This window comes from Euleptes europaea, chromosome 5, assembly GCF_029931775.1.
Source record: "Euleptes europaea isolate rEulEur1 chromosome 5, rEulEur1.hap1, whole genome shotgun sequence".
Classification (NCBI taxonomy): domain Eukaryota; kingdom Metazoa; phylum Chordata; class Lepidosauria; order Squamata; family Sphaerodactylidae; genus Euleptes; species Euleptes europaea.
The window spans coordinates 54,295,060-54,322,429 of record NC_079316.1 but is presented as its reverse complement, the minus strand read 5'-3'; the positions used below and the strand labels follow the sequence as shown (position 1 = coordinate 54,322,429).

Sequence of the window (27,370 nt, the reverse complement as noted above, 5' to 3'; positions counted from 1 at the left end):
AGCACTGGAATCCGTTTGGGGAGGGTTCTTATGCACGCACGCCCCCCCCCCCCCCGTGCATTTTTACAGTTGTGGAGTCAGTTTATTTTCTTCCACACGTGGCTTAAACAATGAGAATGTGAGGGATGGTGCTTTCGCCATTGTTATTGGGGGCGACAGAGCACCCCCATATAAAAAAGGCCCTAAAATAATGATATAACAGTGTAGTGTTACAGTTGGGCTTACCAGGTCCCTCCTGCCCTTCGGCGGGAGGTTTTTAGGGTGGAGGTGAGCTGGGATCACGCGGGCGCGCACAGCTGCGCCGATGCGATTACGTCACGTTACAACCGGAAGTGCTGCATCAAGAGAGGCCTTTTCCACTGGAAGTTTGAGTGGAAAAGGCCTCTTGTGATGCAGCACTTCCGGTTGTAAAACGCATCACAAAGGAGTTTGAGTGGTAAATGGCCCTTTGTGGCGCGTTTTACTACCGGAAGTGCCGTACCGCTGCAGGCAGGCGCGCATGCACGCATTACCCACTGTCCCTCAGCTGGTCGGAGGGCAGCCAGGTGGATTGGCGGGGGTTTGCCCGCCACCACCTGGCACTTGGCAACCCTAGTTACAGTGCTAGCTTAAGCAGGTTCTCTGAATTCCCAGCTTTCATTTTTTATTTTTTTTTTAAAAGTACAGGGCCAGAGCTGACAAAAAATGTGGAAAAGCCCTTATTCTCCACACTCCAGCTCCCTAACTGCCAACCCCCGACTGCTGTTTTCCAGCTGTCTCTCAAAAACATTCCCTCAGCTCTCATTGGCCACTCTTAGAGAGAGGTGGTACCTAACCTGTCCGCCATACCTTCTGACCTTCTCTTTAGGCAATTTAGGAATCTAGAACCCAGGACTTAGATTCTGTTTTGCCAATTTATCTTGGTACCATAATCACGTTGATTTGTATGTCTTGTTCATGTCTGAGTGCCCCATACTTGTTTGGCTTCTATGCTTTGTGCACAATCCCAGGACCAAATTGCTTAGTCAAAGTGCTGTGTTCCACCAGGTGGGCTTCCTCTGCATTTGCCTCCTATTGGGAGACAAGCATCTGTGGTAGAGCACCCTATGTATTCTTCTCACTAAAATAAACTGGTCAGATGTAAAACAAAACACAGATGAGTAAGTTGCAAGAGAGTAGTTATTAGCACTAGGACTAGGGGTTCTTTGTGAAAGGGGGGCTTATTGTTTCCTGCTTCCTTTGCAGTAGTTTTTGTTGTCGTATGTCAGGCTAGAAATAGCAAGCCCCAGTTTATCTGCAATTACCTGTGGCATTTGTAACCCAAAAGAACCCTGTTTGTTGCAGCTCTATGGAAAATTCTGCCACTTTCCCCTTTAAGTGAAGTTTGTTTTCCTCCAAGTCTGGCAGCTATTTTAGTGCAAGCCCAAACGTGCACGTGGTCTGTGAAAAACTCCAGACAGAGCCAGACGTGGCCTCGCTCTCTTGTCTGCTGGGTAGGAACAGGCTCAGCTGCTTTGCTGCTCTCTCTAATCAGGTAAGGGTGTATCAGAAAGACAGTTGTACTCTTTTTTGCAGCCTGTTTCTGTCCTGTTCCTTTCAACAGTCTTGATGGGGGAAAGGACAGAAAGTCCCCGCATGAGCAGAGAGAATTAGATCTCGTGAAAACTGAGAAGCTCCTCAGCTTAACCAAAGACTAGCCTTGGCAGGATACACTTCCGTAGGAGAATTCAGCAGTGGGCACCACACCTCCTATTTAACAGTGAGCGGAATAAAATGTTTTGCTGCCTCTTCAATTGTTGTATGTCTGGTATATCTCAGTGGTTCACTCGTTTGATTAAATGATTAGCTGTACATCGGTTGGACTGGAGTTTGAAAATCTTTTGGTATTGCATCGCTTTTTAGGGTGGGGGATATATCTTACATTTTGACAGCGGGTTGTCTGCCAGCCTGACTATTCACATTTGACTGTTGCTGTGTGTGATGCCCGTGGGCCAAATTCGGTTAAGCCAGCTATTGTGTCTCTACTTCCAGACCAGTCCTGCCAAGACTGGAGTAAACCCAGGGAGTGGCTGCCAGTGCTTATATTCCAGTCTTCCAAGTGGCTGGTGCTGCTAAACAAAACCATACGAAGTTTCCTAATGTTTTATATCAAATGTCTTTTATTCAGTCTAGTGCATGGTTTATATAGCTTGTAAGTGTTTTGATAGGAACAAACTTTCATTCACATTTAAAATAGATTTCCAGCTGAATGCAAACAATTTGGTGTCATCTGGCTCTGCCGTAACTGTAACCTGGCCTAGAAGTCAGCACTCTGGGTGAATCTGAACCCTGCTTTGCCTTTTTAATGGCATGTTTGCGGAAATTGGGACAAAAAGGCCTCCAAGATGAGCCTTTGTAATGGTAGAATGGCCAGACGCAAATTCCTCACAAACCATTATCAAAGGTTTCAGGAGTCTGGACTGCCCATAGTTGGGTGTAGGCACTTGGGAAGGATGCAGAAGTTTTTGCTATACATTTTGATGGGCTGCGGTATGTTTTCTGAGTTCCATTCAGTGACAGAGTTTTCTGTTTCATTGGATTTGCTGTAGGGAGAGGTCCCAAGATATGGTTGGTACGTGACACAATCCTACCGAAATTAGCAGTGGCTGAACTGAAAAAGAGGTATCTCCTGAACCCTCCTGGAATGTCTGTGTAAGCTACCTGTGTAAGAGAACTTACATAGAAAGGCAGATATAAATGTAGTGAATAAACCAAGTTTCTGAAGGAGTTTACATTTTCATTCCCAGCCTTTTTGGCAGGGAAAGAGATACTCAAATCTGCTAGTAGAAGTAACCTTTTTGCACCCATTTGCTGCACAAAAGTGAAAAGAAATATTCCCTTCAGGAAGTTACTCCTGACTTCTGAACTGATTGGATTTTGGGTGGTGCTGTGGTTCAGTGGCAGAGCATTTGAATTGCATGCAAAAGGTCCTCAGGTTCAATTCATAGCATCTCCAGATTAGGGGGGGAAAGGACCAGTCAGTAGCTGATGTGGAAGACCTGAGATACTGGACAGATGCCAGTCAAAGAAGAAAATTCTAACCTTGATAGGCTGAAGGTGACTTAGTATAAGGAGGTTTCATATGATAGGTCTTATGGTAGGCTGTCATATCAAACAGGTACTCTGTTTTAGAATAGCTAGAAGTATATAGCAGCTGAGGGGTGAGACGGCAGTAGTTTAATGAAGAATTCTTGCACAGTCCCAAAGTCCAGTTTCACAACACCCCTGTACTTCAGTGGAGGGCAAGCTTGTAAAAGTTCTATTCTAATCTCCTACCAGAAAAAGGGGCAAGTGGCAGAGGAGGTCACTGCAGAGCTGTTGGGAGGTGGCTGAGCAGATATGTCTGCTCTTAGACACAGCAGGGTGAGGTGCAAGGATGTGAATGGGGAGACAGAGCAGAGATGTTTAGAAGTGGCAGGGGGTAAAAGTGGAAGAGTGGTTGTGACATGAAGGAGATAAGGAGGAAGGATGGATGCACATTAGATCGCAAACCTGGTGTACATTAATCTTCATAGCTGTGAATGATGCCCTATGGCCTCTAATTAAGAATCTTGGGTATTTTCATTTAAAAGAGCACATATCTTATCCGTGTGGTTCTAAAGAAGCAGCTTAAAAATCAGATCCACTCGAGGGAGGGAGACTTCTTCATGACTCCTATCCTCTTTGCTTTTACCTTACATCTCCTTGACTCCGTTTTCTGTGAATTTCAACTCTCCTTTGGGAAAAGAACAATATAACTTTTGCAGCCATCCTCCCCCTTGGCAAATCAAATTTACATTTGGGCTAGGGAGTGTCTTGAGTGGAAGGTCAGAGTTGTATTTTCATAAAGAAATTTAATAACCCCTTTCTCTTCGTAGATAGAAAGAATATGACTTGTTTGAATTTGTTTTGTACTTGGGCTTTTAGGGCAGGTGTGCAATTAGATCTTGAGTACCGGCTCTGGAATCATGTTGATATAATTCACACAGGCATAAGCTGGAGTAAACTGAACTGTAAGAGACCTCTGAGTGAATTAAATTGAAGAGAATTTGGATGAAATGACCTTTACGTTCCTTCCAGCACTTTAACTCTATGAAATCAGCAAAGTGACTGTAAGAATGTGTCATAGTGGGGGTAGTGATATTTGGGATTGTCATTCAGAAAAGGACATGGAATAGTTCAACAGAGAACAAATAGATCAATTTCTGGGCATAATCAGAGCCCATGTGCAGCACAAAAAGTTTGTAAAAGAGTTTTTATTTGATTTTGCTTTGATGTCAAAATTAACACATCTAATGAAAATCAAAGATAGGACATTTTGGAGGACTTTCATTCATAGGGTCGCCATGAGTCGGAAGCAACTTGACGGCACTTAACACACACACACAATGAAAATAAATTCAATAGATGATTTAAAGTTAAAATGGCAGCCATTATATGATCAGTATTTACGGTACATGCTCCAAGCTCTTTTGTTTTCTAGTGTGCAAAGAGAAAGAATGCCAAATTAGTACTCAGCATTTGAAGCCTGTAGTCTTAGTTTAATTTATATAGAAATGTGTGCGTATTATACTGAAACAGTCACTATTTGATCATTAATTAAGTGCTTCAACCCATTTTGCTTTTCAGTGTGTAATTACAAAGACTGTTAAATCGATAATTAGTATTAGAAACTAGCACTCCAAGTTTAATGCTGATGAAGGGTGCATGTATGTATTATTATATTGAAGCTCAGACACAGGCATATTTTTTCTTCTGATCCCCCCCCCTTTTCCCTTCTTTCTGTACTCCACTATATAAATATATATATAATATATTTATAAATATAGATAAATATAAATTAAAAAAAAGTTTGTGAAAGAGTTTTTAATCACAAACTGAAGCAGAATCATCATATAGAGCAGTGCCAAGCTGTGGGTCAGGCTCCAAAAGTGGGTCACAAAGCCTCTGAAAGTGGGTCATAGACCAGCCCTCCATAACGGCTGCCCCTGCCCTTTCTATTGTTCTCTTTTGTATTTTGGAAACCAAGATCTGACTCTGGAAACGCTGGCTGTTACCGCACTAGGTATTCCCAGCGATGTATCAAGAGTTTGGAAATGTAAAAAACATCGCTTTAAAAGGGGTTTTGGATGCCACGGCTAAAAAATGGTTGGAAGACGTCTTCACAGCTAAAGGGGCCAAACAAAGTGCGAACAGTATTTTTTATAACAGTTTCAAACTCTTAATATATCGCTGGGAATACCTAGTGCGGTAACAGCCATTATCTTCCGTGTCATACAATAGTTGATGGTTTTTCTTCACTGCATATACATGTTGGTCAAGTAAAACGTGTCCTGATGATTACTAGCGTGAGTTTCTTAGAATCTCTGAGGGGATTAGAGGGATTAATGGAGAAGGAGAGGTGGTCAAGGGCTGGAATGTAGCCTCCATATGCAAAGGCTGTGTATGTTGGAATGCCACTTACTTGGGGTTCACAGTGGGGGCAGCTGCACCCTTTGTGCGATATTTGTGGGTTTCTCAAAAAGGTTTGGTTAGCCACCACAGAAAATGGAATGCTGAACTAGATGGGGCACCAAAAACACCTTGGGCCAGCCTTGGATATGTCATCATACCAAGTAAATGTGGATTTGTGGGTCACCATACTGAAAAGGTTGGGAACTGCTTATGTACATTTCTTAGTGTGCTGCTGCATAGTTTCATAGAAATGGCAGCTTCATGGTTAGAGTAGCAAGCAGGGAACTAGAATTTTGTTTCCCGAAGTCTCTGCTTTGTCATGACAGACTTTATTAATCTGGGTTGTGTACCTATAGTTGGACCCAGACCATACCATTTCCACAGCAAATCGGGGTGTATGCTGAAGTAGCAGGAGCAGTCTTAGTGATTCTGGGGACTTGGGAAAAACTCCAGGATGGCGCCAGAATCACTGCCACCCCACTGCTGGGTGCCTGCCAGAAGGGCCAAGCAAAGGGTAGCCCTCACCCCATGTGAGGTGGGCAGAAATTGCCACTGGTTGAAGTCAGTTGCCCAAGCTCTGGGTGGGGCAGGCAGGAGTGGCCACTGCTAGAAGCCACATGCCTGAGCCCCTGGTGGGTTGGATGTGAGTGGTGGAAGGACCTGCACATTGTCTTCTCCCCTCCTCTTAGGAGGTAGGGCATGGGTGGTTGAGGTCCTTCCCAGTATGGGGTCTGGGACAGCTTCCCCTGTTACCCATTGGCTAAGACCGCCTCTGTGGAGCAGTAAGACAACTGCTACAATGTGCTCCAAATGTGGGCTGACACTTTACTGCAATGGCCTCTTTTTCACAAGTACTTTGAACCCCCTGGTCCCTCAACCAATGCATTTGGAACAGGCTGTCTGAATGTTAGTCCCATTCTGATGGAATCTGAATGAGAGGCTTACCCAGTTGTGGGTTACAGTTATGGTTTATCCCTTGTTTAAAGTTTCGTACGCGGTGTTCTCACTTGATTGTGAGTTGTGCCACAGTAAGTAACACCTTAAATATATCTTGGGACGAACTGTCTGTTTCTTGTCCTACGAGTTTCTTCCTATGTTTGCTCTCCCGCAAGGCATTCAGATCTGTAGCATAATCCATATCCAGATCAACAGCCTCCACTTACAGCTCTCTGCATGCCCTGGCTTTTCTCAAGGCAAAGAGATCAGCATGGTCTAGTTGTTAGTGGCATTGTTTTTATGTTCTGTAAGCTGCCTCGAGTCTACTGCATTGTTCGCTGGATGTCTTATCCGGTCTGATTGCTTTGTTTTATATTCTGTAATCCACCTTGAGTCTCGGAGAGAAAAGTGGGCTATAAATAAAGTAAATAAATAAATAAGTTAGAATATTGAACCAGGACCTGAGAAACTTAGTTTCAAATCCCCACTGTGCCATGAAAGCTCACTGGGTGACCTGGAGCCAGCCTCTTTTAGTCTAACTTACCTCACAGAGTTGTGAGGATAAAATGGAGGGAGGCATGATGTTGCAGGCCACCCTGGATCCTCATCAGGGAGAAAATTGGGGATAAATTTGTAAAGAAATAAATAATCCTTTCAAAATGGTGGCCTAATTCTTAGTAAGGTGGTAAATTTATGTCTTCACTGTACCACTTCAGATTGCAGATGTGGAGGGGGGTAAGTAGGGTTGCCAAGTCCCTCTTTGCCCCTGGCGGGAGGTTTTTAGGGTGGAGCATGAGGAGGACAGGGTTTGGGGAGGGACTTCATTGTCATAGAGTCCAATCGCCAAAGCGGCCATTTTCTCCAGGTGAACTGATTGGCTGGAGATAAAGTGTAATAGCAGGAGATCTCCAGCTACCACCTGGAGGTTGGTAACCCTATTCCAAGGTCCCCACCCTGTGTTCTTTGGAGCAGTCATACAACTTTGGCACACATAGAGAAAGGTCTTCAGCCTCCCTAGCTGCATTTTCTTCGTGAATTGGGGCTGTATTTGGCCCACTGGGTAAACCCACGTGTACACTTGTGGGTCTACTCAATAGGCCAAACAGAAGCTCCCAGGACCGTTTCAGGTCAGGAAAATAGCACAGGATGGGAGGCTGAAGCCACACTAATGCTTTGGGTAAGTACTACTCTGGGAACTTCTCTGCACTCTGTGAAGTGGAGAAGAGTTCTTTCCTTTCCTGTATTCTGTATTTTGTGAACTGCACTTGTTCGTCACAACTGTCAGGAATAGAATTTCCTAACCTTGGTCAGAGTTTTGTCTTTTCCTTTGAGTCCTATGTCTTGATTGCATTTGGTTTTGTATAAGCCACCCGAAGCTCTTTTTGTAACTTAAGTGCTCCTGGAGTGAAAACCCTCAAGGATACAACTTGCTGACTCATTAAGTGTTTTTTCTGATTGCTGGACCAGCTGATCTGCTTATGTGTCTGAACCCAAATACCAAGATTTTCAACCTGGTCAGCTTTGGAACTGGACCAAATGTTTCCCTGGGATCTCTGCTTGTTTCTTAGTGATTATATCTGATGCCACTTGACCACTGCCTCAACTGTATCTCTTTTTGGACACCTGAGATGAGACTGTTGCTGCATCAGTGGCTGCATCTGACATCCTGGGAGAATCAGGGGGAACAATTTCCTGTGGATAAGCCTGGATCTGATACATGTGAGAGTTATTTTCTTTGCTTGCTTTTACTGTACTCACTTCTTTTTAAATCATAAGAAACCAAAACAGATTGACTGTAAGGAAATGCTCTACTAGCCTCTTTTGGGGAGAACTTCCCTGAACAGCTGAATGATATTGCAGTGTATGGTCTTGTGGTTCTTTGGGGTTAGCACTGCTTCCTTTTGGGTGAAAGTCATAGTATGTATCCCTTTTATAGGGGTTGCAGACCTGTTTTACACCATGGCTTGTTTTGGTTGATGATCTTCATTGAGAGTAAGATAGGGGAATATGACCCTCTTAATCATCCAGGATGTCTTAGGCCTTTTTTGCATGGGTTGGATCTCCCTGGTTGGACCTGGGTTCATTGCACATTAATGTAACCCGATTTGGGGGAAACGATATGCATTGGCTTGAATGATCAGGGATGAAACTGTATGCTAATCGAGTCATGAATACAGAGAAGCAGTCTCCCAAGCTCAAATCAAGTCCCACCCCTTTAAATGCTGCTCTGTAATTGGCTTACTTCGCAGAGCTCAACGTGAAAGAAGATTTCCTTCCCCCCAAACCCAACTGCCACATAAAAAAGCATTTTAAGAACAAAAAATGGAGCAATTTGAAAGAAGGGGGGGAGCCAAGCCTTGTTTTTAAAATACCCTTCTTTTGCCCAGAAAGAGCTCCGAGGTAGCAGGAAGCAGGAAGCACTTGACACCCCCCTTTTACACAATGCTTCGTGATTGGCTGTGAGAGAAGCCAATCTTCTGTGTTTCCCCCTGTTTAGTTATCTGCAGGTTGCTTTGAGCCGGGCTGAGCTCAGGGGAGAGGGAAAAGTTGGATTAACAGAGGAATGGGAAGACCCAGGTTGGTTTTGAGTCGAAACAGCGTCAAGCTACCAAGGAATGGGATATTGTACATACTGACGAGTTAGATCCTGGCTGAAACAGGGAATAAAGGAGGTTACAGCAACCATGCATAAATGACCTTAGTCATGTTCGATAGAATGATATGAACAATACCACAATTAATGCTATTTTTTTGAGAACTTCTAATCATGATATTCTTGTGAGCCTTGAGTTGGGGTTGGGAAGAACTATTTTAAGTTGTTGTTGATTCTTCCTGAAAGGTAGATCCAAGACGGTAACACTAGGATATTATTATTCATTCCCATGGGATTTATCCTCTTTTGTTTCCCGGAGTTCCACATTGTCTCCCATGCTGTTTAGCATCTAAAATCACTGGGAGAGGTTGTCTGGAGTAATGAAGTGTGGTGCCATCACTATGCTGATGATATTAAGTTCTGATTTTTCTTTTCCTCTGGAACAGGTGAGACATCTGAGGTCATGAATAGCCGGCTAGTGGGCTGGATAAGGGTCAATAAACTGAAACTCAAGCCAGACAAAACAGAGTTGATAGTGTTCAGTGATTCAGCGTGCGTGCAAGCCGCGCTTGCTGGGCTGCCTGCAGAGGAGAGGCATCAGTGGCAGTGGCGAGAGCGCATTTGGAAAATCCCTCTTCTTGCCATTGTCACCATCATTATGTCCCTGCAGTGTGCGGCTGCCGCCTCCTTGGCAAAGGTGGCCGGTGCTGAGGAGAACATGGGAGGATGAGGACAGGAGAGAAGCGAAGGAGGAGGAGGTGTGGCAGGGTGGAGGAGGGTGTGCGGGCGGCAGAGGAGACATGGAGGATGAAGTGGTCCAGGCCAGTTGCGTAGGCTGCAACGCTGGAAGAGTGGGGGAGAAAGGGGTGGGACCCGGCCCCAGAGAAAGGGGGAAGCGCAAGAGGTCAGTGGGGAATAAACAAGGGGGGGCGGCTTGATTGCTGCTGTGCTACCGCCCACTCTCTTCCACCCTTTCTTTTTGAACACCCTGGGACCACCTCTCCCGTTATGCCCCCCAAAGAATGTGGTGCTCTGCAAATAACAATCTCCTGGTGGTCCCTGGCCCAAAACTTATTTGGCTGTTTTCAACCAGGCTTTTTTGGCCTTGGCCCTAGTCTCTATCATATGAGACCAGGGCCCTGCAGGACCTAGCACAGTTCTGCAGGGCTACAAAACAGAGATGTTCTGCTAGGCTTATGGTTGATAATGGCAACGGTTCTCTTAGCTGGTCTCCCCTTCGCCTCTTCTCCCCTTCCCCTCTTTACCTCCCTTTTCTCTTTTCTTCTTTTCCCTTTTCCCTCCCTTCCCCTCCCACTTTCTCCTTTTCCCGACTTGTTTTTTCCTAACCCTATCATGCCCATCCTATAACATCTTTTGGCTCCCCATGCTGGATCCATATGGTTTCTCTGAATCTGGAAATGACACCATCATCTGAGAGTCATGATCAGGGTGCCGTTATTGCTTATTGATGATGTAACGTTTTAATTAATTATATGATATTTATTATTTTAATTGTAATTCTAAGTTGTTAGCCATCCTGAGCCCAGCTTTAGTTGGGAAGAGTGGGATAAAAATATAATAAATAAGTAAAACAATAAATGGGTATATAATGTCACTCTGGGACTTCAATTTCTCATAGACAGTATGGCCTACCACAGAGTCTGCCCTCCAAAGTTGTGTTTCCGTCCAGGAGAACTCATCTCTGTAGTTTGGAAATAAGGTATAATTCCTGGAGAAATCCAGGTTCTACCTGGATGTTGGCAACCCTATATATTGCTGTTTATGCAGCCTTCACTCCCAAGAAAAAAGTGACTCCTACTTAATCACTTTTCCCTTTGTGGGTAAAGGAAATGTTACACTTGGTATCAGTGGGCCTTAGATTCAGCCTTTTTGTGACTGAGTGCCTACGAGGGGTTGCCGTGTATGATTCTAAACTTTCCTGTCTGGATGGCAAAACTTGCAGTCACTGGGACTGGGACTTGTGCAAAAATGTTCTACCTCCTCCCACCCCATCTGGCAGCATGTTGCCTGCCAAGAGGGCGTGCTTCCGTGTCTCTGTTTTATTTAAGAAAATCCCCAGACTGACAACACGAAGCAAAGGAATGTGCCTTTCTGTAAGCAGCGAGTCTCAGAGAGGAACCGATCTTTGCACCAAACCTGCCTCAAGGGATTAGTGGTGCTGTTTGCTGTCCATGTCGTGAGGGGCATCCATGTCACTCAGCCCCGAGATGACCTTACCAGTAAGACTCGGTTGAATTCCAGAGGATTGTTTATTTTGCAGGCTGAGCTCTTCTCAGAACAGGCCCAACTGGTGCACGTGAGGGAGGACTGTGGACTGGCTCTTTCTCCTGCTCTGCTTTGTGGTGCTTAGTCTGTGGTTTCTCTGCAGCTGAGAAAGCAGGGCTGAAATCCAGCTTTAGTGAATACAGTGGCTCCAGGTGCTTTGGCACATGTTGAACCTGAGGCAGAGGTCTGTGTCTTTTGTGTTTACCCATGTGGGGCAGTGCTGGAAGCATTCTGCACTCTACCTTCCACTTCTACTCCAAGAAGCCCAAAATTTTATTCCAAAAATATTGCCCTAATGAGATACATCACTTAAATTAATATTAAGATAAGCAGTTTTATGGCATATTTTCTTACAAGGCAGGAGAATACGCCCAGCTGTATGCTAGAACCAGACACACAGGTCCTTTCCCCTCTTCTGATGTCCTACTCTCTACCCCTCCTTCTGATTGCTGTTTGTCCCATCCATGACATAAACCAATGTAATTGTTTTCCTGTCAGAAAGCTATGTCTTTATTGATATACCTTATCCTGCCGATTTACATAATCACCCCCAATTTATGGCTATCATGATTACCTAACCCGCAGGAGAAAGACATGGAGAAACAGATCTGCATCTTAAATCCTGGGCCAGCTACCCTCTCTTAGGACAACTTTGTACAGGCTTGCTACCTTAATCGTAAGGTTTCCCCCATATTTTTTGAACAATGAGAACAACTTTAGCTTTATTCCATTTGCCTGTCTCGTTTTCTTAAAACATAAAAGGCCATCTCTTGAGGGCTGTCACACACAGCCGCCTCTGGTCGGCCACTTTATTATGCAGCCATGATGTCCTGGCAGCTCCTCACCCACTTGTGGAAATTTGAAACATTCCCCCCCCATTTTGAAAAAAAAATTATGATAATATGATAAAGGCAAGATCACAGCAACCAACTGAAGAAACACTTCACCCCAATAGCTTAGTACAGTTCCTGAATGATGTTTATTCATCTCATAGAAATTTCGTTTTTTAAATTACAAATGTTAAACAGAGAATCCACACTTGCAAGGACATTTAATGGAGGAACGACCGTGGAATAATTTTGTTTGGGTAGGAAGACCTCTGTTATTAGGGGAACAAAGATATTACAATGTTATAAAATGGGGGGGGGGAATCACTGGTAATATGAGCTATGTAAAAATGTATGAATTCTAAAGTTAAAGCAGGCTAAATGTTAATCCATGTCTTGGTCTTTACCTACTATGACTTTTTTGGCAATTGTTTGTGCAAATGTTCTGCTTTGGTTGTTTAGCGGAAATATTTGAAGGTTGTGCTGTTCCTCCTGCTTCCCCGGTTCTGCTCAGTTGTGCTATCAAAGTTAACTGTACTATGCCAGCCAAACTCGGGTGGCTGAATGGATTGTCTGTGCCAGATTGTGAAGGGTTAAACATTTACTATGCTTTAACGTTCCGTGTAACCACATGTCTGGCACATGATGGATTCCATCCTGTCACATGAGTCTTTTGGTTAGAGAGTGTGATGTGTGATGGGTGGAGTGATCCTCCATCTGGTATTTGTTCAGGCTGTTGAATTTTTTCATAAGGTGAACGAAAGTGCTGAGTAAGAGAAAGACTGAAGCTGACTGCTTGGACTTGGGAGAGGAGAGAACATCCTGGAGTATACAGCCTGCAAATTTGCTAATTACTACAGAAAGTACCAGAAATTGTTCATTTCCCAGTCTGGATTAAAGCTGATCTCGTGTTGAGTTAGGATTATTATTTGAGGTGGGGTGGGGTGGGGGCTAAAAGCAACTTTCCTCTCTATTTATAGCTTGTGGTCCATGTGCCCTTTCTCTATGCAGTGAATTGTCCAGTTTATTGGCTCCCCGCTTCATTCTCACAATACTAAATGCTTGCAAAAAACAGTTACAATTTGTGCTTCAATGCTACTGTTTAGGGAGGAGTGCACTACTTTTTTTTTAACACTTGTTGATGGGTCGAGGTGGTCCATACTCAATAACAATATGAAACGGATGGATGCTTTTTCTTTGCTATGTGTTCTTGAAGGGGTGGGCACCTACCTCAACAGCTCCCACGCGACAAGCCTGGATCTGTTTCATTGCTGTGGTGAAGGCAGACTCTTCCTGCTATCTTCCATCTTGTGGGTTGTCTAGGCTCTCATCCTGTGGCACAGACAAGGATCCTGTAAATAGAGTTCAGCCACACAGGCGGGTTCATGTGGGTGGAGTTGTTCTCTGAGATGCCTTAATCTCACACCGTTTATGACTTTAACAGAGCAGTCCTAAACACAATTATATCCTTCTAAATCCCTTGACTTCAGTGGATTTAGAACAGAGTAACTCTGCTTGGGATTGCATTGGAAAAATAAATAGCAGCATCTTACTTGTACCTAGAAGCTAACCAGCAAGCGGTTAGTTCTAGTTAGCAGCCGAGCTGCTATGTTGTAAGCCAGTTGCACCTTTCAAAACATCTTTGACTTTGATTTTATTATTGTTTTAACTGCTGCATTAGCAGTTTTGGATTTAGATTTTGTAAAAATTTTACGCAGGACTGAAAGCAATTTATATTTCTTACTGCTGCAGTCTCTTGGGTTAGAGTAGGGGTTCGAAGCGAAAGACTGACCACTTTGGCTGCTCTGTACTAGCACATAATTCACCTTTGATTTTATTCATGCTTTATGTTACAAGCTTCCTTGGAGGTCTTAATCCGGAAAACAGAGGGATGTAAATTAATAAATAATTAACTTAGAATTTATATAAAAATTAAAACTTAAACTGTTAAAAAAAATTAAAAATGAAAAGAATGAAAATAAAATTGAGTGGAAAGTGTGTGTATGAGGAGAGTGTCATTATCTGCCTTGAAGAGTTGCAAGGAATGCAAATCCAGTCGAGCGCCATCTCTTTCTTTGTGGCAGACCCCTCTCCACTCCCGGGATATAATGGGATGTTTTCTGGGATATTACCACTGGAGGGAGGAAACAGATAGCATAGTGAAGCTATAAATAGGTGCACTGAAACTGGAGCGTGATGGGAGGGAGGCATGGAGATGCAGGGAAGGAGAGTTTCTGGGTATTTTCCATGATACTTTCGTCAAATGTGATGTGCACACAGGCATGCTTTAAAATGCAGAAAAGAATGAGGAGGATACTTTGTCTTGGGGAGAAAACATGCACAAGGCAGCCACTTGATTTTAAGATCAGGGATTGCATATCTGTGAGAAATAAACAGAAATGTGCACCAGCTTGCAGTGCACCTACGGCTCAAAGTGCTGTCCTCTAGTGGCTGATCCAGTGCAATGTATTGCTCACGGGAGTTCCAGCATGCTTTTCTGTAAGTGATGTGACTCTAAAGGTTTCAGTCCTAAGCATGCTTTAGGGTGTAAAGCTACAATGCCACAAACATTTACTGATCAGTAAACATGGCTGATCCTAGTGGGATTTAATTTTGAGTAACCATGCATAGGATTGCACTGCGTGACAGTTAAAACTCTTTGTTATATTAAGGTGCCCATTTGACTTAAGTTGCATTTAGCCTTTGTTAAGTCCGCATGAGGGGGAACACACGAGGTCAGAGACGGAGTTCCAACAGCAACCGCTTTATTAGGTGAACAGGAACAGAACTAACTACAGTGCCCAGAACCCTGCTTATATGCCCACTAGGCCACCTGCGGCCACTCCCCCCACAACCTCGATTGGGGGGGGGGAAAACTCCAGTAGCCAATTGGAACATACCGGTCAGGAGCCTTGGGGAACTCCAAGCTGCCCAGGGTTTCCCCTGATGCAATTACAAGGACCTTCATTCCCTTGATTCAATCACCCACACCCACATGCATACATAACACTCCTCCCCCCCAAGTCCGAGCATCCCCCCAACTAGCACACAAAGTCCTTGAGGTGGCTTGGGCGCGACCGAGCCCACTGGGAATGGTGCGGCACCGGAATGGGGATCATGGGCTGCTCTTTGGCCGCTGGGTTGGCTGTGCAGTCAGGGGCAGCGATGTCTTCCGCACCACCTGTGGAAGTGTCCATTGTGGGCAGCTCTCGACTTCCGATGCTACAGCTCGCTTGCTGTCCACGGCGGCTGGGGCCGCCGGCGTCTCCTGGATGGCAACCTGGTCAGGCAAGTCCACTTGGCATCGGCGCAGTTGGTCTATGTGCTGCAGCAGGACTTGCCCTTCCGGAGTGGCACATAGCCGCGCATCCCAGTCCCCATAGACCAGACGCCCCAACGCGTCCTTCGTTGGTGGAGGGGTGAAATGGCACGGAGGTCATGTGCCGAATAAGGTTCCGTGCCATAAAGTCCTGGAACTCGGCAGAAGTGAATTGGGCCCCGTTGTCCGAGACCACCGTGTCCGGCAGGCTGTGTGTGGTGAAGAGCTGACACATAACCCTGACGACCACCCGGGCAGTTGTGGAGGTGACAGCCACCACCTCTAGCCACTTTGAGTAGGAGTCCACTATGATGAGGAAGCTTTTGCCCTGAAACGGCCACGCGAAGTCAATATGTATGCGGGACCATGGGGCATGCGCTGATTCCCAGCGGTGGACCGGGGCGCATGGCATCTCGGGCCGGTGCCAAGCAACTCTTGGCAGGGCTGGCAGTGCTTGACCCACTCTTCCACAGCGGCATCGATACCAGGCCACCAGACGTAGCTCCTGGCCAGGGCCTTCATCCAGACGATCCCCGGGTGACAGGAGTGCAGACCCTCCAGGACCCTAGTGCGTAGTTTGGTCGGGATGATGACCTGGCTCCCCCAGAGCAGGCACCCTTTGTGGATGGACAGCTCGTCCTGGTGGGCGGTGAACGGTGTGAATTCAGCCTCTGGCCAGCCCACCGGCCACCACTTCCCCACCCAGTTGAGAACCTGGGCGAGGATGCGGTCCTTTGCGGGGTGGGCAGCAATGTCCGACGCGTGGATCGGAGGCTCAGGCAGAGGCTCAGGCAGAGATCCAGGAGGCTGGCGCACTGTCCGTCGTCGTCGACGAGGCGGAGCTTCTGCGCAAACTGCTTGTGGTGGACATGGATGGTGGCGATGCCCTGGACCGGCACTCTATGCTTTTGGAAGTCCGTGAGGATGAGGCCGGTCTTCTGGAGTTTGGGAGGCTTCACGTTCGTGCACAGCTGACGGAAGGTGTTGGCCAAGACTATGGAGAGCGCAGATCCCGAGTCGACCTCCATCTCGCATGGGGTGCTCTGGATCTGGTCGGTGACATGGACCTTCTCCATGGCATGAATCTTGTGCAGTTCCACACTACGGATGCTGTGGTGGGGGAACAAAGCGTGGGTGGGCTGGGCAGCGCCATCTTTCTTCTCAGGAACCAATGGGGTGCCCCCTTTCTTTGAGGCGTGACAAGCCCTGGCAATGTGGCCGGCCCGGCCGCAAGCCCTGCACTCGGCGTCACGGAACCAGCACGTGCGGCAGTCGTGCAAGTCTCCGCAGCTAGCGCACGGCCTGCCCACCAGACCCCGGTGCTTGGACCCTCTGGTGGACATCTTGTGGGCTTCCTCTTCCTCGCCCCCATCGCAGGCATCCTTGTAACGGACGGGGACCGCAGCACGAGACGGTGAAGTGGGCCCCCATTCCCCGATGCGGTCCACCCTTGCCGACACCTCAGCCGCCGTGGCCTCCTCGAAAGCCACCACAAGTGAGACATCCTTCTTTGCCACGAGGCAATGGTGCACCTTCTCGTTTTGCAGGCTGAAAACAAGCCGGTCCCGGATGGTGCCGTCAAGGTCTGGAAAGTTGCAAAACCTCGCAGCCTGTCGGAGTGCAGCGGCATAAGCGGAGACGGACTCCCCGGGCTCCTGGTCCCTCAGACACCGGGCGAGTTGTGTGGGCTGGGGGGCGAAGTGGTTCCCCAGCATTGCCATGATCTCAGCGAATGGAGTCTCGCTCAACTTCGCAGGGTCCAGCAGGGTTTGCGCCAGCTGGAAAGTCCGAGGGCCACAAACGCTGAAGAAGAGCGAGCGTTTCTTCTTTTGTTGGTGACATCGTTCGCGTCCAAGAAGAAACCGAGGCGGTTGACGTAGCTCTCCCAATCGCCGGGGTGAGCCAGATCAAACGCCTCCATGGAGCCCTTAGTGGCCATTGTGCGGCGTGTTGCGTCTCCCTCGTGTGTCGCAGTGATTCAGCAAGGCAAACTGGGCTGCCTACTGGTCACAGAGATTTCAGCAGTAGTCCTGAGTGATTTCAGCAGGGCAGCCGGACTGCCTACCAGCCTTCGTCGCCACTGTTAAGTCCACGTGGGGGGGAACACACGAGGTCAGAGACGGAGTTCCAACAGCAATCGCTTTATTAGGTGAACAGGAACAGAACTAACTACCCAGACCCCTGCTTATATGCCCGCTTGGCCGCCTGTGGCCACTCCCCCCACAACCTTGATTGGGGGGAAAGACCCCAGTAGCCAATAGGAACATACCGGTCAGGAGCCTTGGGGAACTCCAAGCGCCCAGGGTTTCCCCTGATGCAATTACAAGGAGCTCCCTCCTTTGATTCAATCACCCACATCCACATGCATACATAACAGCCTTCACCACAAACTGAGGTAAGTCTGTGATAGGCATGAATACAACTGTTGCCATTCTTATGCGCCCATCTTGCTCTTTCCCGTTTCCTTGACACGTGGAGTGCATTGGAGACTTGGAAAGCCTTGAATCAAGTCCCAAATCATTGTGACATCTAATGTAGGTGTGAGGCCAAACTGGAGTTTGTTTCCTTTCTACAAACCAGGATTCTAGAGTGGAACTAAACCAAAATTTAGAATCCTTCACTTCCAATAATCCTTGGGTATTTTTGGGGGAGGGATATGGGCGAGAGAAACAAATTCCACTCTATCCGGGTTTCTGCATTCAAATGTCACAGTGAACTGGAGCTTGATTTAAGGCTTCCCAAACCCACAAACTTTTAATCACACCTCGCTTTGTTTGTGGAGGGGGAAGGAGGGGGGGGGCGCATGGGCATGTGTTCTCGTCCATAGTGGACAAACCTGTTTCTTGAGATGTTGGAATGCTGCCTTAAAATGATTTTATATGAGAGGGGTTTGTTTATACCAGCATCTGACATGCTTTAAATACTAGCGCTATAAGTATTGGAATGCTTAGAAGAGCCATGCAAGAATGCTATGTTGTTCTGTAAGGCCAATAAGACACGGCTTGGGTGGCGTGGTGTCCTGGGAGTATTTTGGGGGGCATGTTGCAGAAAAAAGTTCCTTCTCCGTGAAGGCTTTAAAAATATTTTAAGTAAAACCACATGCTAAACTTTGATAGATGATACAGTGTAGATGTTAATGGTATGAGGTATAAGCCAGAGTTCTGCCTTACTGGGCTGTTAGAAGGATTACTGAGATAACATATGTGAAATACTTCTTGTAGTTACAAGTGGAGGAGAGTTCATGGTTGAATTTGGGGTGTGTGTGTCTTAAAATCATTCATGAGGCCAACATTTGAAAACCTGTTTTAAAGAGTTTTAAAAATCCACTGCATGGGGCATAGCTTTGATGCTTTTTTCAGTGTATGAAATATGTAGCACTTATTTGTTTTGCCTGCACAACAACCATGTGAAATGGGTTGGGCTGAGACTTGCCCAAGGCCACCCATCAAGTGTTTGGCTTTCCCATGTCCAAAAACGGCACTGTTGACTGAATTATACTCTTCCACTATCTGTGTAATGTGTGTGTGTTAAGTACCGTCAAGTCACTTCTGACTCATTGTGTACCCCTTTAAAAATAGGCCCCTCCTGTGTCTCCCTACCATACCCAGCACATTCCATGTAGCAAGATTCTCCAGTGAATTTCCAGGAACAGCTGCTGGACGAATCATGTGGCTGCCATAGTCACAACAGGGGTTTTGAGCAGTACTTGTGTTTAAAGAAGGAAAAATCCAAAGATCAAATAAACGTTAAAGGCCTGGAGCTGTAGTGTGACTGCCAGGGTGGGGAGGCCTGCCTTCTTGCATCTGCAAGGAAGCCACAGAGATGTCTCCCCTGCAAGCCAATGGTGAGTTGACCAGGCATTCTAGAGGGGATGAGGAGGTGGAATCCTCAGGGATTAGCAAAGTGCCTATTGGTGCCATAGTGCCATAGTGTTGTTAGCAGCAAGGGTTGGGTGTTAGGGTTACCAGGACTCTCCTTGTTAGCAGCAAGGGTTGGGTGTTAGGGTTACCAGGACTCTCCTGGTTGGGTGTTAGGGTTACCAGGACTCTCCTGGCCACTGGCGGGGGATGGGGGGTAGGGTTGCCAGATCTAGGTTGGGAAATTGGGGATGGAGATTGGAGAGGATGGGTACAATGCCATAGAGTCCACTCTCCAAATCATCTATTTTCTCTAGGGGGGACTGATCTGTAGTCTGGAGATGAGCTGTAACTGGGGGATCCCCAGGTCCCACCTGGAGGCTGGCATTCCTAGTGGGCATTAAAGAATGAATCAGGCCTAAAAGAACCATTGGTTTTCTAGTGCCTTTCAGCCCCCAGTCACATGATCCCAGCTCTGAGCTTCCTCTAATGCTGAGTTCTTTCCAATACTACTGAGGCATTTAAGTCCCTACTTCCAGCACAACCTGTGACCAGGCTCTCTCACACAACTCCCCCCCCCACCTGGCCTGATCTGCCATTTCACTTTGCTGTCAGGTTATCATATATTGATGTTTAGCATCTGGTTTGAACTATTGAATGAACTGTGGATGCATGTTTATTGGTAGACCTTATGTGTTTTTTTGTGCACATGGCCCACTTTCTCCAAAAGTCATGTTTATGGTAGACCAGTCCTCCTATAGAGCACTGACTTTGTCAGAGACAGCTAAAACATAGTTGGAGGAAGTCCTACACACGGTTATGTTGTTGGCAGAACTGAGGATGGACTCTGTAGTGCAGTTTGGGTTTATGAGGCTAGACTTGAGGTAAAGGATGAATATGCCAAGACTTGGTCTGATGTTGATGGCCGCAGGACCAAAGCAGGCCTGAAATTTCATCTCCTATAATTCAAGGCAGATATGTCTGGTTGGAAGCCATTGCAAGCTCCTCAGAATGAAGGGTACTTCACACACACACACACACACACACACACACACACACACACACACACACACACACACACAGAGAGAGATTTTGTAAAAAAAATCTGTCTGGGTGTCACACAGAAAGAAGGTTGCATAGAGCTGACATGGGGACAGTGTAAGACCCAAAGCATTAGTAGTGCGATGTGGTAGTCACAGAAAAACTGTACCTGTACTCTGCTTTGCATTAGTGATGTATGGAATGGAACGTAGAGTTTTGTGTTGGTCATCCAGATCATGTGGTTTTTCCCCACAAGAAACATGTTACTGGTAAACCATGGAACCTGACAACAGAAGTTTATTAAATCACTATCATGTACCATATGTGTGTGTTGCATTGAGTGCTACTTATATTGCAAATAGGTTTAGCCCAGCTGTCCCCCCAGCTCTTAAGCCTTGCTAGAATGAACACCTTGCTTGGCTGAATTTGCATTATCTGAGACAGACAATTTGTCTGCTGTTTCTCCTGTGCTTTTCCCCCCATAGTGCTAATGGAGAAAGTGTACCATAGAATGTAGGCCTTTAAGAAAAGCAGATGGAGGACTTAAGCCTTCCTGATATGCGAAGCCAAGCCAGAAACATGTCCCAGGGTGCACAGTCAAGGTCACTTCATGTAATTGGAGTCAGCTCAGTTTAACCACCTTGTCACAGTAAAGAGTAGTAAGAAGGTAGATTTTCCCCACACATTCTGTTCATGTCTGTGGATAAAGTGGGTTTTCTCCAACCTGGATCAGTGATTGGGGAATATACTGAATCAGGGGTGGGCATTGTTGTGGATTATTTCATACAGGATACAAGAGCATACTCACGTATGAAGCCAGCTACCAGAGCTTGAAGGCATTATCGTGTTCCAGTATGTGAAGTCCCTCTCCCTGAAATTGCTCTAGTCTGTTGTAAGAAGCTATACATACAGGCAAGACCTGATCAGCCACTAGTATTTATTTGTCACTCTGGAGCACAAAGAATACAAGAGCAGCCTTGCTAGTTGAGGGCCCTGGTCCATCTAGACCAGAATTCTGATTTACATAGCAGCCAACCAAATGACCCTGAAGACCTGCAAGCAAGGCACAGTGGCCCAAGTCTTCCCTTGTCATTGCCTGGTATTCAGAGTTACTGCCTCTGAACATGGAGGTTCTGTTTCGTCCTCATGGCTAATAATCACTGATGGACCTATCCTTCCATGAATTTGACTAGTATCCTTTAAAAGCCAGCTAAATTAACAGCCATCACTGCATACTGTGGTGGTGAATCCCAAAAGAAAACTGGACTATGAATAAAACAATAAGCTAATTATTGTTGGAATTAAGAATGTATTCTTTTTCTTGTCTTGAATCTACTGCCCGTGAACTTCATTGGCTACCTGTGAGTTCTAGTGTTGTGGAAGATGGAGAAAAAAATTCTCCTTTGTCTTTTTCTACATACCATGCATAATTTTATAAACTTCTATCATGCCTCTGCCCCAGTCGCCTTTTCCTTGTAGGAGAAGTGTTGCAACCTCTCGATCATTTGGGTTTCCCCTTTTTTAGCACCGCAGTGCCCTTTTGAGATACTGTGGTCATGCCATGAAATGGACTGGCAATTTGGCAGTACACAGGTTAAGAAAAGAAAGTATATCTGCACACAGTGCATAATTTAAAAAGCAACTCTAAGCAGATTTACTCAGAATCCTACTTCAGTCTATTCAGGGGGCTTACTCCCAAGGAAGTGTTCTTAGGATTACACTGTGTATTATGTGAGCCATTGCCACAATAGTTAGGGTTGCCAACTTCCAGGTGGCACCTGGAGATCTCCTGCGGTTACAACTGACCTCCAGGCGACATAGATGATTTCCCCTGGAGAAAATGGCTGCTCTGGAGGGTGGAATCTATGGCATTATACCCTGATGAGGTCCCTCCCCTCCCCATACCTGTCCTCCTCAGGCTGCACCCCAAAATCTCCAGGTATTTCCCAACCCAGAGCTGGCAACCTTAACAGTAGTCCAGGTGTGAAGTTTTATTTTTTTATTTATTTACATTATTTATAGTGTGCCTTCCACACAGAGACATAATAGGATCCTACTTAAAGTAAGCTACACAGTAGTATAGACCACAACCCCTGGACCACAATCCCTAGACTACAAAACAGCCCTGGACAGGGCCCTGCCCCTGCCTTTTACTGAAAGTAACCAAGGCTTCAACTGGCAATACTATTGTGCTTGCCTAACAACTGAGGGCATTCATTCCTTAAAGCTACAGGCATTGCTTCTATTATCTGGGGGAGGTTTAACCCCCATTTTTTTGTCTTATAGATTTCAGATTTTTCTATAAACCTGGAGCTTATCTCAGGTTTGTAGAAAGAAATGTCTTGTCTGTTCATGGCTTCAGCCTCTGGATTTAAGTATCCACAGATTTGGCCATGTTGAGAATTAGCTCGATGATTTGGTGACTCTCCCAGTGCACCAAACAGGCCCATTTATGATGCTCACATTGATCCAAGGTAGACCAGATTTCATGGGTTGTGGTAGCCTTAGTGATAGCAAGAAATGTGGAAGAAGAATAGGAGAGACCTGTACTGATGGGTAGAGCTATGTATGGGGGATGGGAGTACAAGCTATTAGGATTGAAAGGCATGGAAGACTGGAGTGGAGTTTGAGACAAGGACAGTATCCTCAGTTGCAAATGGAAACTTGGCCTTAGTGCTAATTGAGGGAAGTTTGTTTATTACAGTGACTCACAAGATTGGTTGCTTTGGCATACTAAAACATTCTCTGCACCCAGAAAATTACATGTCTGGGGCATGACATGATTATTTTTTAAATGTCAGATATTCCATTGTGTGAGCCCCCCGTGTGCAGGGTCAACTGGCGCAGCCCAGACACAGGTTTACTATCTTGGTCAGAACCTGGCCTTGGAGTCTTTCTTTGGAATCTCCCTTCTGAGTTCTTGCTGTTATTCAGTCTCCGGAGATCTGCTAACTCCCTTGCTGCTCTTGAAAGTAGCAATAACCTCCTAGTGCAAGCATTATAGTAAGTTTGCTTTATCTGTTGCTTTTCTTTATTTGCACAGGGCTTCCTCTTCCTCAACATTGGAGGACTATAGACAATTCTGGCCTATTGGGGAGTGGATGAACAAGACGTACCCTGGTGAGCTGATGTTTTTGTCTTTCTTGGCCTGGCAGCACATTTTGAAGGGCTGTCCATTAATTAGTGTGTCTCCACAAAGAGTCCCATTGATTACTTTAACTTCTAAGTGTTTAGCGCATGAACAAATGTAGGAAGGGTGAAAAGTTCCATTGATGTGAAGGCCTAACGTCAAGACCTGAAACTTGTGTTTGTATACAGACATCTTCTGCTTCTGGTGCAGTGCTCTAGCCCCACTCTGAAAGTTTTCAGATATATTTAAAAGGATGTCAAAAAGAAAGAACAGTTTTCACTTGTTTACTGAGCTGGGCTTATGGCACACAAGGGTAGATTTAAGTTAAACATTAGGAGGAACTTCCAAACTATAGAAGGAAATACTCTGCCTGTGAAATTTATTTAGTCAGTTATTCATTAGATTTGTACTCTGCCCTTCCCGGCACAGGCATTGCAGGTACTCATACATAATTACTTTATAGACTGATTTAAACCCATACAAAACAAAACGCTCTAGGACAAAGCTCTGCAAATTGAGATGCTATATATGTTTTAAAATTAGCCCTAGAGAACCTGTTATTCAGCTTGTGCTGGTGCCTGATAGGCAAGGATGCCCCTGGGCCATAGGAGGCTTTGGTGCCCAGAGCAGCCCTCATGGCAGATTTTTTAAAAATCTCCCAAAGTCAACAGCATTTAAAAATACTTTTAATTAATTATTTTAAAATGTGACCCGATGGAAGCAAGTTTAAAAAACAACCTGAGCTCACTCCTAGGAAATGGTGGTGGACATTCTTGCAAGAATATGTAAATTAATTGTGCCCTCTAGTGGCTGAAGGAAGAAGGGGTGCCTGTTTAGGGGAAGAAACCGGTCCTTTGGAGTGGAGGAGTGTTCAGAGGGACTCAGTGGGGGCTTGAGAGCAGGGATGCTATTGGGTGAGGACGAGGGGTGTCACTGTTTGTGGAGTGGCCAGTCTGCGCTTTTCCTTTGCTTCCCCCCCTCTCTTGGCTGCATTTCCTTTGAGGGTGGATTGATTGCAAGTGACAGTTCACAAGGGGCAAAGTCATGCGCGCAGCCATCTTCCTGGATCCTTGCCAGCTGCAGCCAGTGCCGTGGGCTCCTCCATTGCAGCTCTACAATATGAGATGAGGCGTTTGGGTGGGGGCAGCAGCGGGGAGATGTCCTGCTGTGCAGGCCGATGCACATGAGTCAGATGCCTAACAAGGGGCAACCTGGGAGCTGTCTCCATATGTCCACAGCTTCACTGGGGCAGGGATTTGGAACAGGTCTGGATAGAGGAGGGTACTACGATTCATGGTTAAGAGATAGTGGGACAGTTGTGAGGGTAAAAATGTGGAAGGGCGAGACTGAGCTTTCTGAGCCTGAGATGTTTATTTGATGCTGCACTTAAAATCTGAGCCCCTTTTACATTTCTTGAAACATGCTCCCTCACCTCTTCTATTTAATAATAAATCTCTTCATGGTAAACTGGAGCAGATTACCCAGGAGTCTTTATGGCTGAGGATTTTCATACATTGTGGTGGGAAGTTCTGAAAGTCTCTACTTTCATTCTGTAAAAAGCATGTTTCTAGCCCTAAAGGGTAAAATATAAACCACACAAGCAATTCCTGATTTAAAACAAAAAACACTTCAGAAGGAACCTAGCTGTGGTGGGATTTCTTTACTACCTCCCAGCCCCTAGCACTTCCAAGATACTTCTTCATTAGTCATTATTCCAGTTTCTGATTTTAAAAAATGCTGATTGACACCCCTCCCATTCTTCAAGGGGGGGCTTGGCTTGACATGTAGAAGGTCCCTGGTTCAATCCCCACCATCTCCACTTAAACGTATCAGGTAGTAAGGTGGTGTGAAACACCTCTGCCTGAGACCCTAGAAAGAGGCTGCATTTTCTGTAGTTGCACCCACCTTATAGAATGGTAGGAAAGTGAGGGGGACATTGTCTGTCAAGACTGTAGGAGACACTGTAACACTATTTTATTCACTATGGCATTTAATGGGGTGTAGGCCACAGGCATTTGGTGGGGTGAGGTGGGGTGTTGTTTGTGGCTTTGTTGCACTTTGTATATTTTAATTTGGATTTGTAAGCTGCTTGGAAGCACAAAAGAATGGCTGGGCATGAATATTTAAATAAATAAACAAACAAATTAAACATGCTTAAGTTTATTATTGCTCATTCCGGAAACAGTTTGGGATTTGGAGTGTGTTATATCTCAGCCTTCCACATGACAATCCTGTAAAGCAGACCAGTGTATTGCCATGTGCTTCTTCTTGACCTCTATAGTCACACATATGGGACTAGGACACACATCATGACAGATTTCTGAAATCTATTCATCTATTCAGGTTTCCAGAATTTGACTGTAGATGCCTCCAGTAGGACAGTAAGTACCTCATGCCCTACAGTCACTCTTCTATCAGTGGGGCCACCTGGGGCTAAATTTGTTTGGACCCTCTCACGATGCCTAGTCTCACTGGTCATGCAGCAGCTGCATGTGTGGCGAGGAGGGGGGAGCAACCTCCTAATCTATAGGGGATAAGGTAGATGAGGCCTGCTAGATGAATGGGTACCAGAAATATGTCATGAATGGGTATATATGATTGTACAGATGACCACTTGAAGAGCACCAGTTACAGGTAAGCAGTTTTAAATGAGAATGAGAGAAGCCTCTGAATGGCTGAGCTGGAATTTAAGGGTCTACCCCTTCACTCATAGCAATTTCAATTATGTAATGTGTGTCAGTATCAGAATTTAGATTTCTCTCTCTCTCTCTCTCTTATTTACTTTTTTAAAATAATTTTTTTATTAAGTTTTCAACAACATGAAACACAACATACAGGACACACAACATACATATTTAGTAACATAATTTTGTACATCCTAGACAAGATATATATTTATCTATATAAGTCTGAAGTGGGTCTACAATAGGCCTATTTAAAAAAAGTATAATTGAAGGCATATAAACTTATTTCTAAGCAATTCTAAACAATAAAATAACCTAATATATTTCTAATTATAGATCAAAAAACCATTTATTAGATCTTGTAGTCAATACTAAAAGTATATGATATTACTACAGATATGATATTAAAATGATAAAAGTATCACAATTTACCTCTATATCATAACTATTTATGTTTTTTACATAACTGCCACACTGGGGCAATCTCTTCTGTAATAATTCATATTAAATATTAATTTCTGTTTCACTTTTGAATATATTCAAAATACAGTTTCCAGTTCTTTAAAAAGTCTTCTCTGGGTCTTTTATTCACAGTGTTTGTTGGCTTGGCCATCACTGCGATTACTCTCTTTCTTTCTTGACACTGAGTTTATTACATGGAAAGGTAGCTGCTCTTCCAGCATTGTCAAAGAATTTCAGTGGCATTTTGTTTCTGACTATATGCTATCAGTCCCATTCAGAGACCGTGTGTCATTTGCATGTGCAGGGGTCTTCTGGGAGGATGCTTATCTAGCAGTTTTAAAAGATTGCATGCACAGACTCGACTCCAATGGAATTAAGGAAAAGCCAATCCAAGCTTATGCAAGGGGTGTAATACATGCATGTGCTGACCCCAAATGCTCAGACTAAAGGACCTATGCCAGAGCAATGCCTGCATTAATTATTCAAGTACAGATATCTTTTCAATTGCTGGCGATACTGGAGAGCCAAAGTGCTATAGTGGTTAGAGTGTTAAACTGAAGTCTGGGAGATCCAGATTTGCATCCCTACTCTGCCATTGAAGCTTCTTGGGTGGCCTTGGGCCAGTCGGAGATTCTCAGCCTAACCTCTCTCACAGGATAAAGTGGAGGAGTGGAGAATGATGTATAGCAATCTGGGGAGAAAGGCGGAGTATAAAAGACGGAAATAAGAAATAAATAAACTGAAGCTTCCACTTCTAGATCAATTGGGCCAACATAAACAGGAA

At 45.3% G+C, this 27,370-nt stretch overlaps 1 protein-coding gene across 2 annotated transcripts in view; it reads left to right on the top strand.

The window, feature by feature from the left end:
* Positions 1-1,380: 1,380 nt before the first annotated feature.
* LZTS2 (leucine zipper tumor suppressor 2) overlaps positions 1,381-27,370 on the top strand; it is a 61,688-nt gene continuing 35,698 nt past the window's right edge. The window contains exons 1-2 of one of the 2 annotated variants that reach the window (XM_056850292.1): positions 1,428-1,513; positions 23,354-23,430. The gene's annotated coding sequence lies outside the window, so the exon portion shown is untranslated. Of the gene's footprint in view, positions 1,514-23,353; positions 23,431-27,370 lie in introns of both variants that reach the window. The other variant, XM_056850293.1, reaches the window with a different exon arrangement.